Below are 13,132 nucleotides of genomic sequence, written 5' to 3'. Positions count from 1 at the left end.
CAATGATGACCGCCAGTGCCTGTGCTTGTGTCCTTGGAGCTGGGAATGATTGACAGCTACCTGGAAATAATCAATGCATCAAACATTCACTTGCATCATGGCTGCAAATGAGCATTGTGCCCAGAGATTCCCAGAATGGCACAGCAGTGAGCAGCGGGCAGAGAGCTGGCACCTATTTACTGCACGGATATCCTATGGATTAGCGGGGAATATTATGATGGCAGCCCGGTCTGCAGTGCTGGCTACGGTTTTCATTCATGCTTCTCTTTTGCCCCCCCCTTCTCTCCCATCTTCTCCCTATGTCTCTTTTTTTTTTTTCCTATTCAGTAAAAAAAACACGTGTGGGTGGGCTCTGCAAGCCTTTCCTATCAATCAAGTCACTGCTCTGAGAAGAAGCAGGGGGATAGAAGGGAAGAATCAGAGGGGGAAGATAGCAGAGAGGTGGGTGTGTAATGGTGATGGTGGGGGGTGATGATGATGGTAGGGAGGGCAGGCAATAGGAACTCAGAGGGTGTAGTATAGGATAGAGCATCCTTTTTTCGAGCAGAGACTGCTGTCCTGGTTCCTAAAGGATGAATCCCATTCCTGACATATGAGGATCAAACTTCTCGCAAGGTAAGGTTGCCATCTGATTCCTATTATGTGCCATCCCTCTGCGTCTAGCATGCATGGAGACATTGCTGAGCCTAATGCATCCTCCGCAACCATTTAATCCAGGATTGCATTTACCATCTACCCATCAGACCATCAGGTGATGCCCAGTACCCTGCACGATGCCAGGCTTGGAATATTACCTGTGGCACCTGAGGTCCTCTGTGCCATCTGCATCTCTGCTTAATATGAAGGTCACAGGCGATGAGATTGTCGCTACTCCTTTACTGGAGGGGATTATTGATCTGTAGGGATCAATGGGATTTTTCCTGATGGCTCAATGTAGAGGTGTCGTTATAGGTGATTCATCTGCTAGTTCCCCCGGTTCCTATAGGGGAGCAGCCTGTATATATCCACAGGCTGCTAATTGAGTATTCCCTCCACAGAGGCACCTCCGCAGCGTTGTCTTCTGCTGGTTACATGGCTCTTCTTACCATCAGAGAGGTGAGAATATGGTGCAGTAAATCGCTCAGCATACCTGATGCCTGTGCATGTGACAGCTTTATATGTGACATATAGGATGTAAAGGGCTCCTATGTAGAATTCCCACCGCTGTGGTCCCTCTTTGCTTCTCTTTACTGTAGCTCTGGCATTCTATTTATGAACCAGGAGGCACAGTATGAAGAGGGATATTAATAAGGTGATACATCAGCATATGGTTACTAGTGAGGCTGCTAATAGCTGCAATTGGGGGGGTCTCCTCGGATACATTTTAGATGGAAGACGTTGTATTGTGATATGATGTAAGGCAGGGGGAGGCTAGTTATTCAATGGATGTAAAGTTTATTCCATGTGTCAGGTATCATCCAGGTCAACTGTGCCATATTTATGAGGATGAGGGGGATCCCAATGTACAGACAATGTATTCTGTTATCTGCCTGTCACATAATAATGGCACATTGCTAATTCTCCCTGAAGTAACTTAATCCTCCAAATGTGCAGCTCACAAGAGCTCAGTACAACCTCCATCCTGTCCTCAGTACAACCTCCATCCTGTCCTCAGTACAACCTCCATCCTGTCCTCAGTACAACCTCCATCCTGTCCTCAGTACAACTTCCATCCTCTCTTCAGTACAACCTCCATCCTCTCCTCAGTACAACCTCCATCCTGTCCTCAGTACAACCTACATCCTGTCCTCAGTACAACTTCCATCCTCTCCTCAGTACAACCTCCATCCTGTCCTCAGTACAACCTCCATCCTGTCCTCAGTACAACCTCCATCCTGTCCTCAGTACAACCTACATCCTGTCCTCAGTACAACCTCCATCCTCTCTTCAGTACAACCTCCATCCTCTCCTCAGTACAACCTCCATCCTGTCCTCAGTACAACCTCCATCCTGTCCTCAGTACAACCTCCATCCTGTCCTCAGTACAACCTCCATCCTGTCCTCAGTACAACCTCCATCCTGTCCTCAGTACAACTTCCATCCTCTCTTCAGTACAATCTCCATCCTGTCCTCAGTACAATCTCCATCCTGTCCTCAGTACAACCTCCATCCTCTCCTCAGTACAACCTCCATCCTGTCCTCAGTACAACCTCCATCCTCTCCTCAGTACAACCTCCATCCTTTCCCCAGTACAACCTCCATCCTCTCCTCAGTACAACCTCCATCCTGTCCTCAGTACAATCTCCATCCTCTCCTCAGTACAACCTCCATCCTGTCCTCAGTACAACCTCCATCCTCTCCTCAGTACAACCTCCATCCTTTCCCCAGTACAACCTCCATCCTCTCCTCAGTACAGCCTCCATCCTCGCCTCAGTACAGCCTCCATCCTCGCCTCAGTACAGCCTCCATCCTCGCCTCAGTACAGCCTCCATCCTGTCCTCAGTACAACCTCCATTCTCTTCTCAGTACAACCTCCATTCTCTTCTCAGTACAACCTCCATCCTGTCTTCAGTACAGCCTACATCCTCGCCTCTGTACAGCCTCCATCCTCGCCTCAGTACAACCTCCATCCTCGCCTCAGTACAACCTCCATCCTCGCCTCAGTACAACCTCCATCCTGTCCTCAGTACAACCTCCATTCTCTTCTCAGTACAACCTCCATCCTGTCTTCAGTACAACCTCCATCCTCTCCTCTTCCCATTAATGTACATCTTATTAGGTAGCTCCTTGCTGTTCTGGATGTGAAGGGAAACTGTAATATCTGATCCTGCATATAGGGACAGCATCTCAGTATCCCTTCCACAGTCTATATCATCCATTGTATATAGGTGAGTGCTCAGTATCACCTCCATAGTGTATATCATTCTTAGTATATAGGTGAGTGCTCAGTATCCCTTCCATTGTGTATATTCTTTGTATATAGGTGAGTGATCAGAATCGCTTCCATAGTGTATATACTTTATTGTATATAGGTGAGTGCTCTGTATCACTTCCATAGTGTATATCATTCTTTGTATATAGGTGAGTGCTCAGTATCACTTCCATAGTGGTACAATCTCTTCTGCTACAATCCCTGCTTGCTGTCATCTAGTGCAACCTTTCATTTAATGGTATATAACAGTGCCTACTGAATGTTTGCTAAATTCATTTGTTGCATTGAACTCAATACTTACTGCTGAATAGTCATCTTGGGGCCAGTAGAGATGTTATCAGGTGTAAGGTGTTACTAGCATATGGATGTAGCCAGGCCCTGTGCCTTTGATTGTCTAACATCCCCTGGTGTGCTAGGCAATTGGTAATTTATCCCAAATCAGTTCCCACAATCCCTCTCACCTGATCCTCTACTCAGTCTTATATATTCAGATGCCTTCTAGGGGGGCACGTGTGCGGGTCAGGCACGTGTGTCTCCCTGCAGCATAAGTATCACGGCAGCAAAAGTATCTCGAAAATGCAGTTATTACTACGGCAGTTAGTGTGGGGTCCTGACTCCTGCCGAGACTACCTGTCTCTTTTGGGTATGTCTGCTGAGCAAGCCCTTCTTGTTACTTGGACCTAGCTTCTCTTACCCTATCTTATTTCTTCACCATGTATACATATGCACTCACAGTGTTTGCTCCATTAATCCTCACTCTCCTTCGCTATCCCAAAACCCCAGCACCCTCTAACCAAATAATCATCTCCCCTTCCCTCTTTCCTCCCCACCTGACCTTCTCGGCTGAACTGCTCCTCAAATCTGTCCGAATGAAACATAAAACAAGCTGCCCACTCTCCTTCTCCCATCTGCTCTCCCTTTCTCTGCTTCTCCTCACTGCTGGCGACATATCTCCCAATCCTGGACCCCCACAGCTCTCACCCCCCACTACTTCCCCTTCCTACCGCTCCTTTTTTAATAAGAACTACCACAACCTTTCCAACTTAAAACCTGTGCCATTGACACCCAACCCCCTGCTTCCTCTCTCCGGTGCACTTTGGAATGCCCGCTCCATATGCAATAAGCTCCATGTGATTCATGACCTCTTTCTCTCTCACAATCTTGCCTTCCTCGGCCTCACAGAAACATGGCTGACACCCTCTGACACCGCCTCCCCTGCTGCGCTGTGTAACGGCGGCCTCCACTTTACCCACACTCCTCGCCCTGGCAACAGACACAGTGGAGGAGTGGGTCTTCTCCTTTCTTCCAACTGCACCTTCAACCCAATCCCACCTCTTCCCTCCCTAATCCTCCCCTCTTTTGAAGTCCACTCTGTCCGCATCTACTCTCCCTCCAACCTCCAAGTGGCCGTCATATACCGACCTCCAGGCCCGACCACTGCCTTCATTGACCAATTCTCTACCTGGCTTCTTCATTTTCTTTCAACTGACACCCCCACTATCATCATGGGTGACTTCAACATCCCCACTGATACCCTTCAGTCAGCAGCCTCCAAACTCCTGTCCCTTACTTCATCCTTTGGACTTACTCAGTGGTCCTCCTCAGCCACCCACACAGATGGACACACACTAGACTTGGTCTTCACCCGTCTCTGCTCTCTTTCTAACTTCACCAACACCCCTCTCCCTCTGTCTGACCATAATCTACTCACTTTCTCATCCCTGTCCTCCTCACCTGGCACCCATGTCCAGCAACATGCGCACCCCCGCAGAAACCTTGCACACCTAGACACCCACGCGCTCTCTGACTCTATTCTACCACTGGCATCCATATCCTCACTCCATGACACAGACAGTGCCACTGCTTTCTACAATGCCACTCTCGCATCAGCTATTGACGCGGTTGCCCCTCTCGTTCATGGCAGAATGCGACGTATCAACAGACAACCCTGGCACAATAACACCACTAAAAAGCTCCGGCAAGTGTCCAGGATTGCAGAACGGCGCTGGAAGAAAACAAATTCGCAAGATGACTTCACCACATTCAAACAGGCAACACTCGATTTCAAATCTGCCCTCACCTCTGCTAAACAGGCCTACTTCACAACCCTCGTATCTTCCCTATCTCACAACCCAAAACAGTTATTCAAAACTTTTAACTCCCTCCTCCGCCCACCACTGCCTCCTCCAACCTCCCTCATCTCTGCCGAGGACTTTGCCACACACTTCAAAAACAAGATTGACCAAACAAGGCAAGTATTCATCACTCAACCACCACAACCCCTTTGTATACCAGACCAAGGCCCAAACCCCATAACCTCACTCTCCAACATCACTGAAGGGGAACTTAATCGCCTCTTCTCCAAATCGCACCTCACAACCTGTGCACTTGACCCCATCCCATCCCACCTCCTCCCCAACCTCACCACCACACTTATCCCATCCCTAACCCACCTCTTCAACCTATCACTAACGTCCGGTACCTTCCCTTCTGCTTTCAAGCATGCCACAATCACGCCTATCCTGAAAAAGCCAACCCTCGACCCAACCGCTATGTCCAGCTATCGCCCAATATCGTTGCTCCCATTCGCTTCCAAGCTCCTGGAACAGCATGTCCACGCTGAACTTTCCTCCCACCTATCATCTAACTCGCTCTTTGACAATCTACAATCTGGTTTCCGCCCCATCACTCCACTGAGACAGCCCTGACCAAAATTACTAACGACCTACTAACAGCCAAATCAAATGGACAACACTCTATACTCCTGCCCCACCATCCTGTAGCATGTAAGCCCGAAAGGGCAGGGTCCTCTCTCCCCTCTATATCAGTCTGTCATTGTTAGTTTGTTTACTGTAAGTGATATCTGTAATTTGTATGTAACCCCTTCTCATGTACAGCACCATGGAATCAATAGTGCTATATAAATAAATAATAATAATAATAATATTCTTTGTATATAGGTGAGTGATCAGTATCACTTCCACAGTGTATATACTTTATTGTATATAGGTGCGTGCTCAGTATCCCTTCCACAGTGTATATACTTTATTGTATATAGGTGAGTGCTCAGTATCACTTCCATAGTGTATATACTTTATTGTATATAGGTGAGTGCTCAGTATCACTTCCATAGTGTATTACTTTATTTTATATAGGTGAGTGCTCAGTATCACTTCCATAGTGTATATACTTCTTTGTATATAGGTGAGTGCTCAGTATCACTTCCATAGTGTATTACTTTATTGTATATAGGTGAGTGCTCAGTATCACTTCCATAGTGTATATACTTCTTTGTATATAGGTGAGTGCTCAGTATCACTTCCATAGTGTATATACTTCTTTGTATATAGGTGAGTGCTCAGTATCACTTCCATAGTGTATTACTTTATTTTATATAGGTGAGTGCTCAGTATCACTTCCATAGTGTATATACTTCTTTGTATATAGGTGAGTGCTCAGTATCACTTCCATAGTGTATATCCTTCTTTGTATATAGGTGAGTGCTCAGTGTGACTTCCACCACAGTCTATATCACTTATTATATATAGGTGTCTGCATGGTACGACTTCACTTTATGTCGATCCTATATAGTGCGGTGTTGTAAACAATTGCTCAGTATTCTGCTTAGATTTGATCCGGCAGATCCATCCACCTGCAGTGCATTGTGCAGTGGATTACGAGATCCGTCATATATCTATATAATACTAAATAATTATATTTTTCTTCCTCTCTAGTTCATTGTGACACAATTATACGGCCGCTCAGTACAACTTCTCTAGTGCTGACAAGTCAGTGTCTATATAAGATAATCTTCAGTCTGGTCATTCTTGGGAAATTCATCCGAATCTGGTCATGAATCCCCTCATTTAGTTGATCTTTCTGATCTTCTCATTTGTCTTCTGTAATTACTATTTAAAGGGGTTTTCATGAACAACTTTTCCATACATAAAGACAAATGTACCCATAGGCTCCTGTTTACCTGTACAAAGCTAAAAGTGTCCTTTTGGCCTACCACGGCCATAACTTAACATTGCTGTAAAGAATTATGCTGTACCTATACTGTGCAATATACATTCTTCTGCTATGGGAGCCTGTGACGCCACTGTATTCAGTAACTACCTCTGCTACATATATACATCAGAGGCATACTTCGAGAATTCCTGCCAATGTATTCCTCCTATGGATGAGAAAAAAACCTGTCAAGTAGACAAACTCTCATTGTCTGGAATATTAGGGAACCCAGTATTACTTGATCTCACATACATTTAATGGACATAATGCTTTTGTGGCCAAATTAACCCCTTAAACCCACAGAAATATCATTAAATTAGATGCACATAATTAAATTAGATGCCTCTATATATACAGGTGCTTCTCACAAAATTAGAATCTCATCAAAAAGTGAATTTATTTCAGTTCTTCAGTACAAAAAGTGACACTCCTATATTATATAGAGTCATTACACACAGAGTGATCTATTCCACGTGTTTATTTCTGTTAATGTTGATGATTATGGCTTACAGCCAATGAAAACCCAAAAGTCATTATCTCAGTAAATTAGAATAATTAACAAAAAACAACTGCAAAGGCTTCCTAAGTGTTTAAAAGGTCCCTTAGTCTGTTTCAGCAGCTCCACAATCATGGGGAAGACTGCTGACTAGATGTCCAGAAGGCAGTCATTGACACACTCCACGTGGTGAGCGCCGCTGATCGCGGCCGGGTGTCAGCTGATTATCACAGCTGACACCCGTCACTATGTGTCAGGGGCAGTCACAGACCGCCCCCAACACGTTAACCCCTGGCACACTGCGATCAAACAAGATCGCAGTGTACCCGGGGTTTAGGGAAGCATGGGCAGGGAGGGGGCTCCCTCCGTGCTTCCCTGAGACCCCCGCAACAGCACTGCTGCGAGGGCCTCCTTCCCTGCAGGTCCCCGGATCCAAAATGGTGGCGGGGACCTTCGGGGGCCTGTAGGGAGGCGGCTTCCTCATGCCTGCAAAGCGCCGGCATGAGGAAGCCTGCAGCACTGATCGCTGATCTGTCACAGCGATCTGTGATGTGACAGATCAGCGATCTGTCACATGACAGTTATGTCCCCCCTGGGACATTGTAATAAAGTAAAAAAAATGTAAAAATAATTTATAAAAAATCGCTAAATAAATTAAAAAAATATAATATTCCCTAATAAATTCATTTTTTGGATATAAAAATAAAACAATAAAAGTACACATATTTAGTATCGCCGCGTCTGTAACGACCCGCCCTATAAAACTGTCCCATTAGTTAACCCCTTTAGCGAACCCCTTAAAAAATAAAAATAAAAAACAAAGCAAAAAATAATGATTTCATTATCATACCTCCGAACAAAAAGTGCAATAACGCGCGATGAAAAAGACGCATGTAAATAACCATGGTACCGCTGAAAACGTCAGCTTGTCCCACAAAAAACGAGCCACCACACAGCATCATCAGCGAAAAAATAAAAAAGTTATAGCGCGCAGAATAAAGCGATGCAAAAATAATTATTTTTTATATAAAATTGTTTTTATTGCATAAAAGCGCCAAAACATAAAAAAAGACATAAATGAGGTATCGCTGTAACCGTACTGACCCGAAGAATAAAACTGCCTTATCAATTTTACCGCAGGCGGAACGGTGTAAACGCACCCCCCAAAAGAAATTCATGAAACGCTGGTTTTTGTTCATTCTGCGTCCCAAAAATCGGAATAAAAAGCGATCAAAAAATGTCACATGCGCGAAAATGGTACCAATAAAAACGTCAACTCATCTCGCAAAAAATAAGACCTCACATGACTCGGTGGGTCAAAATATGGAAAAATTATAGCTCTCAAAATGTGGTGATGCAAAAACTATTTTTACAATAAAATGCGTCTTTTAGCGTGCGACAGCCGCCAAACATAAAAACCTCCATAAATAGTAAATCAAACCCCCCGTTATCACCCCCTTAGTTAGGGAAAAATAATAAAATAAAAAAAATGCATTTATTTCCATTTTCCCATTAGGGTTAGGGCTGAGATTAGTGTTAGGAGTGTGTTGGGGTTAGGGTTGGAGTTAGAATTGGATGGTTTCCACTGTTTGGGCACATCAGGGGCTCTCCAAACGCAACATGGCGTCTGATCTCAATTCCAGCCAATTCTGCGCTGAAAAAGTCAAATGGTGCTCCTTCCCTTCCAAGCTCTGCTATGCGCGCCCAAACAGTGTTTTACCCCATATATGGGGTATCAGCCTACTCAGGACAAATTGGACAACAACTTTTGGGGTCCAATTTCTCCTGGTACCCTTGGGAAAATAAAAAAAATTGGGGACTAATAGATCATGTTTGTGGAAAAAATACGTTTTTTTTATTTTCACGCCCGGGCGTTATAAACTTCTGTGAAGCCCTTGGATGTTCAAAGTTCTCACCACACATCTAGATAAGTTCCTTGGGGGGTCTAGTTTCCAAAATGGTGTCATTTGTGGGGGGTTTCCACTGTTTAGGCACATCAGGGGCTTTCCAAACGCGACATGGCGTCCGATCTCAATTCCAGCCATAAAAGTCAAATGGCGCTACTTCCCTTCCGAGCTCTGCCATGCGCCCAAATATTCTTTTACCCCCACATATGGGGTATCAGAGTACTCAGGACAAATTTCACAATAACTTTTAGGGTCCTCTTACCCTTGGGAAAATAAAAATTGGGGGTGAAAAGATCCTTTTTGTGGAAAAAAATATGATTTTTTACATGTACGGCTGAACGTTATAAACTTCTGTGAAGCCCTTGTGGGTTCAAAGTTCTCACCACATATCTAGATAAGTTCCTTGGAGGGTCTAGTTTCCGAAATGGGGTCACTTGTTGGGGGTTTCCACTGTTTAGGCACATCAGGGGCTCTCCAAACGTGACATGGCTTCTGATCTGAATTCCAGCCAATTTTGCATTGACAAAGTCAAACGGCGCTCCTTCCCTTCTGAGCTCTGCCATGCGCCGAAACAGTGGTTGCCCCCCACATATCAGGTATCAGCGTACTTGGGAGAAATTGCACAATAACTTTTATGGTCCAATTTCTCCTGTTACTCTTGGTAAAATTAAAAAAATTGGACCTGAATTAATTTTTTTGTGAAAAAAATTTAAATGTTCATTTTTTTTTAAACATTAAAAAATTCCTGTGAAGTTCCTGAAGGGTTAATAAACTTCTGGAATGTGGTTTTGAGCACCTTGAGGGGTGCAGTTTTTAGGATGGTGTCACTTTTGGGTATTTTCTATCATATAGATCCCTCAAAGTGGCTTCAAATGTGATGTGGTCCGTAAAAATAAAATGGTGTTGCAAAAATGAGAAATCGCTTGTCAACTTTTAACCCTTATAACTTCCTAACAAAAAAAAATTTGGGTTCCAAAATTGTGCTGATGTAAAGTAAACATGTGGGAAATGTTACTTATTAAGTTTTTTGTGTGCCATATCTCTGTGATTTAAGGGCATAAAAATTCAAAGTTGGAAAATTGCAAAATTTTCAAAATTTTTGCCAAATTTCAGTTTTTTTCGCAAATAAACGCATGTTATTTGAATGAAATTTTACCACTAACATGAAGTACAATATGTCACGAGAAAACATTCTCAGAATCACCGGGATCCATGGAAGCGTTCCAGAGTTATTACCTCATAAAGGGACAGTGGTCAGAATTGTAAAAATTGGTTCGGGTATTAACATGCAAACCACCCTTAGGGGTAAAGGGGTTAATGGAAAGTTGAGTGGAAGGAAAAAATGTGGTAGAAAAAGATGCACAAGCAACCAGGATAACCGCAGCCTTGAAAGGATTAAGAAAAGGCCATTCAAATATTTGGGGGAGATTCACAAGGAGTGGACTGCTGCTGGAGTCATTGCTTCACACCACACACAGACGTATCCAGGACATGGGCTACAAGTGTCGCCTTCCTTGTGTCAGCCACTCATGACCAATAGACAACGTCAGAAGCGTCTTACCTGGGCCAAGAAGAAAAAGAACTGGACTGTTGTCAGTGGTCCAAAGTGTTGTCTTCAGATGAAAGTAAATTTTGCATTTCATTTTGAAATCAAGGTTCCAGAGTCTGGAGGAAGAGTGGAGAGGCCACAATCCAAGCTGCTGGAGGTGTGAAGTCTCCACAATCAGTGATGGTTTGGGGAGCCATGTCTTCTGCTGGTGTAGGTCCATTGTGGTTTATCAAGACCAAAGTCAGTGCAACCGTTTACCAGGAAATTTTAGAGCACTTCATGCTTCTCTCTGCCAAAAAGCTTTTTGGAGATGGAAATTTCATTCTCCAGCAGGACTTGGCCCCTGTCCACACTGCCAAAAGTACCAAGACCTTGTTTAAAACCAACAGTATCACTGTGCTTGATTGGCAGAAAACTCGCCTGACCTTAACCCCATAGAGAATCTATGGGGTATTGTCAAGAGGAAGATGAGACACACCAGACTCAAAAATGGAGAAGAGCTGAAGGCTGCAATCAAAGCAACCTGGGCTTCCATAACACCTCAGCAGTGCCACAGGCTGATCGCCTCCATGCCACGCCACACTGATGCAGTAATTGATCCAAAAGGATCTCCGACCAAGTATTGACGGCATTTACTGAACATACATTTCAGTAGAACAACAGTTCGGATTTTAAAATAATTTTTTCAAGCTGGTGTTATAAAGTATTCTAATTTACTTTACTAAGATAATGACTTTTGGGTTTTCAATGGCTGTAAGCCATAATCATCAACATTAACAGAAATAAACACGTGAAATAGATCACTCTGTGTGTAATGACTCTATAAATACGAGTTTCACCTTTTGTATTGAAGAACTGAAATAAATTAACTTTTTGATGTTTTTCTAATTTTGTGAGAAGCACCTGTATGTGTCTGAGGCAAGGTGTTAGAACAGCACTCTCTCCAGCTTAGAAGTTTCTGTAGTGCAGGTGAGAAGAAATTTCCAACAATCTCCAGAGGGTTCTGGAGTGTTCGTGTATTTTATACCAGTCATGAATATAGGTGTTCTGTACATAAATTTGGGCTGTTTTCACAACATACGCAATAGCAGAACTCATGGCTGCATAATAAGTAAAAGATGCAAGACGCTCCATGTTTCCACCCAACTTAGTCACACCCCTTATCCGTTCTTTATTTTATTCCTAAAGGCTGTTTCAGACATCTGTGCAAATCTGTCCGAGCGCAGACCACAATGCTCAGACTGGCCATGACTCTCCCAACCCGTGCTTCACAGCCTCCTACAGTGGCGGACACTGACGGAAGATGCCCCTGTGCAAGGACAGTTCATGGGCCCTTCGCAGTGTAATTACTCATCATAATGAACAATTCCACCTTCTTTCGAGGTAGGAATGGGCCCCCTTACTTCCTGGGACCTGGTGCAACTGCACAGGCTGCACCAATGATATTTCCTCCTCTTAACCCCCTTCTTACTCTATGGGTATGTTCACAGGTGGCATTTTTGCAGGGTTTTTTTCTTCATTTTTGTTTACACAGCATATTTGGTGTGGAAAATCTACAGTGTTTTACACTACCAGCATGATCAATGAGGTTTCTGAAATCTCATGCACTTATTGTTTTTATCTGTATTGTGATCCCTGCTGTGTTTTTGCCAAGACACAGAGTGTCAGTTCTTTCAGAATTTTTGCAGGACTTTTCACCCTTTTTTTTTTTTTTTACATGTGTTTTTATGCTGTTTTTGTCTCTTTTTTTTTTTTTTTGCTATGTTTATTTAAATAAAGATGCTTTGTTTTTTTGTATACTTCCTGGCAGTTGGCTTTTGTTTGACTAAACTTTATTGATACAGTCCTCTGTGCTTCACGTGCTTTTTGAGTGCGTTTATTTTTAAGTGTGGGTTTTCAGCATCTGATGCAATTCTATGTGAAATTCACCTGCAATTCCAGGTGAAATTTACATTTCGGATTTCAAACATGCACCGCAGATCAGTTTACGCTGAGTTAAAAAAAAGAAGCACAAGTGGGAAGGGGTTTCTAAAAATCCCATCCACTTTGCTGGACCTGCAAAATTCTGCTTTTTTTTTTTTTCTGCACAGGAGAATTACGCAGCACGCAAAATTCATCATGGGGACTTATCCTAACAGTGGAAGCAAATTGCTCTCCTATTTTGGACAGTCATCTGATCTCTCAGTCCCATGCACGTTGTCAGCGGACTCAGTGGGTCCTTCCGCAGGTCGTAATATTTCTTCATACCCCTTACAATG

At 43.7% G+C, this 13,132-nt stretch overlaps 1 protein-coding gene across 4 annotated transcripts in view; it reads left to right on the top strand.

Moving 5' to 3' along the window:
* The first annotated feature begins 365 nt into the window (after positions 1–365).
* The window catches only part of PTPN5 (protein tyrosine phosphatase non-receptor type 5), a 131,309-nt gene continuing 118,542 nt past the window's right edge, over positions 366–13,132 (top strand). For all 4 annotated transcript variants that reach the window (XM_073578274.1, XM_073578271.1, XM_073578272.1 and 1 more), the window contains exon 1: positions 366–615. The gene's annotated coding sequence lies outside the window, so the exon portion shown is untranslated. The remainder of the gene's footprint in view (positions 616–13,132) is intronic.

This window comes from Dendrobates tinctorius, unplaced genomic scaffold, assembly GCF_039654945.1.
Source record: "Dendrobates tinctorius isolate UK_male_01 unplaced genomic scaffold, ASM3965494v1 ptg000059l, whole genome shotgun sequence".
NCBI lineage: Eukaryota > Metazoa > Chordata > Amphibia > Anura > Dendrobatidae > Dendrobates > Dendrobates tinctorius.
This window is presented reverse-complemented; position numbering and strand designations above follow the sequence as displayed.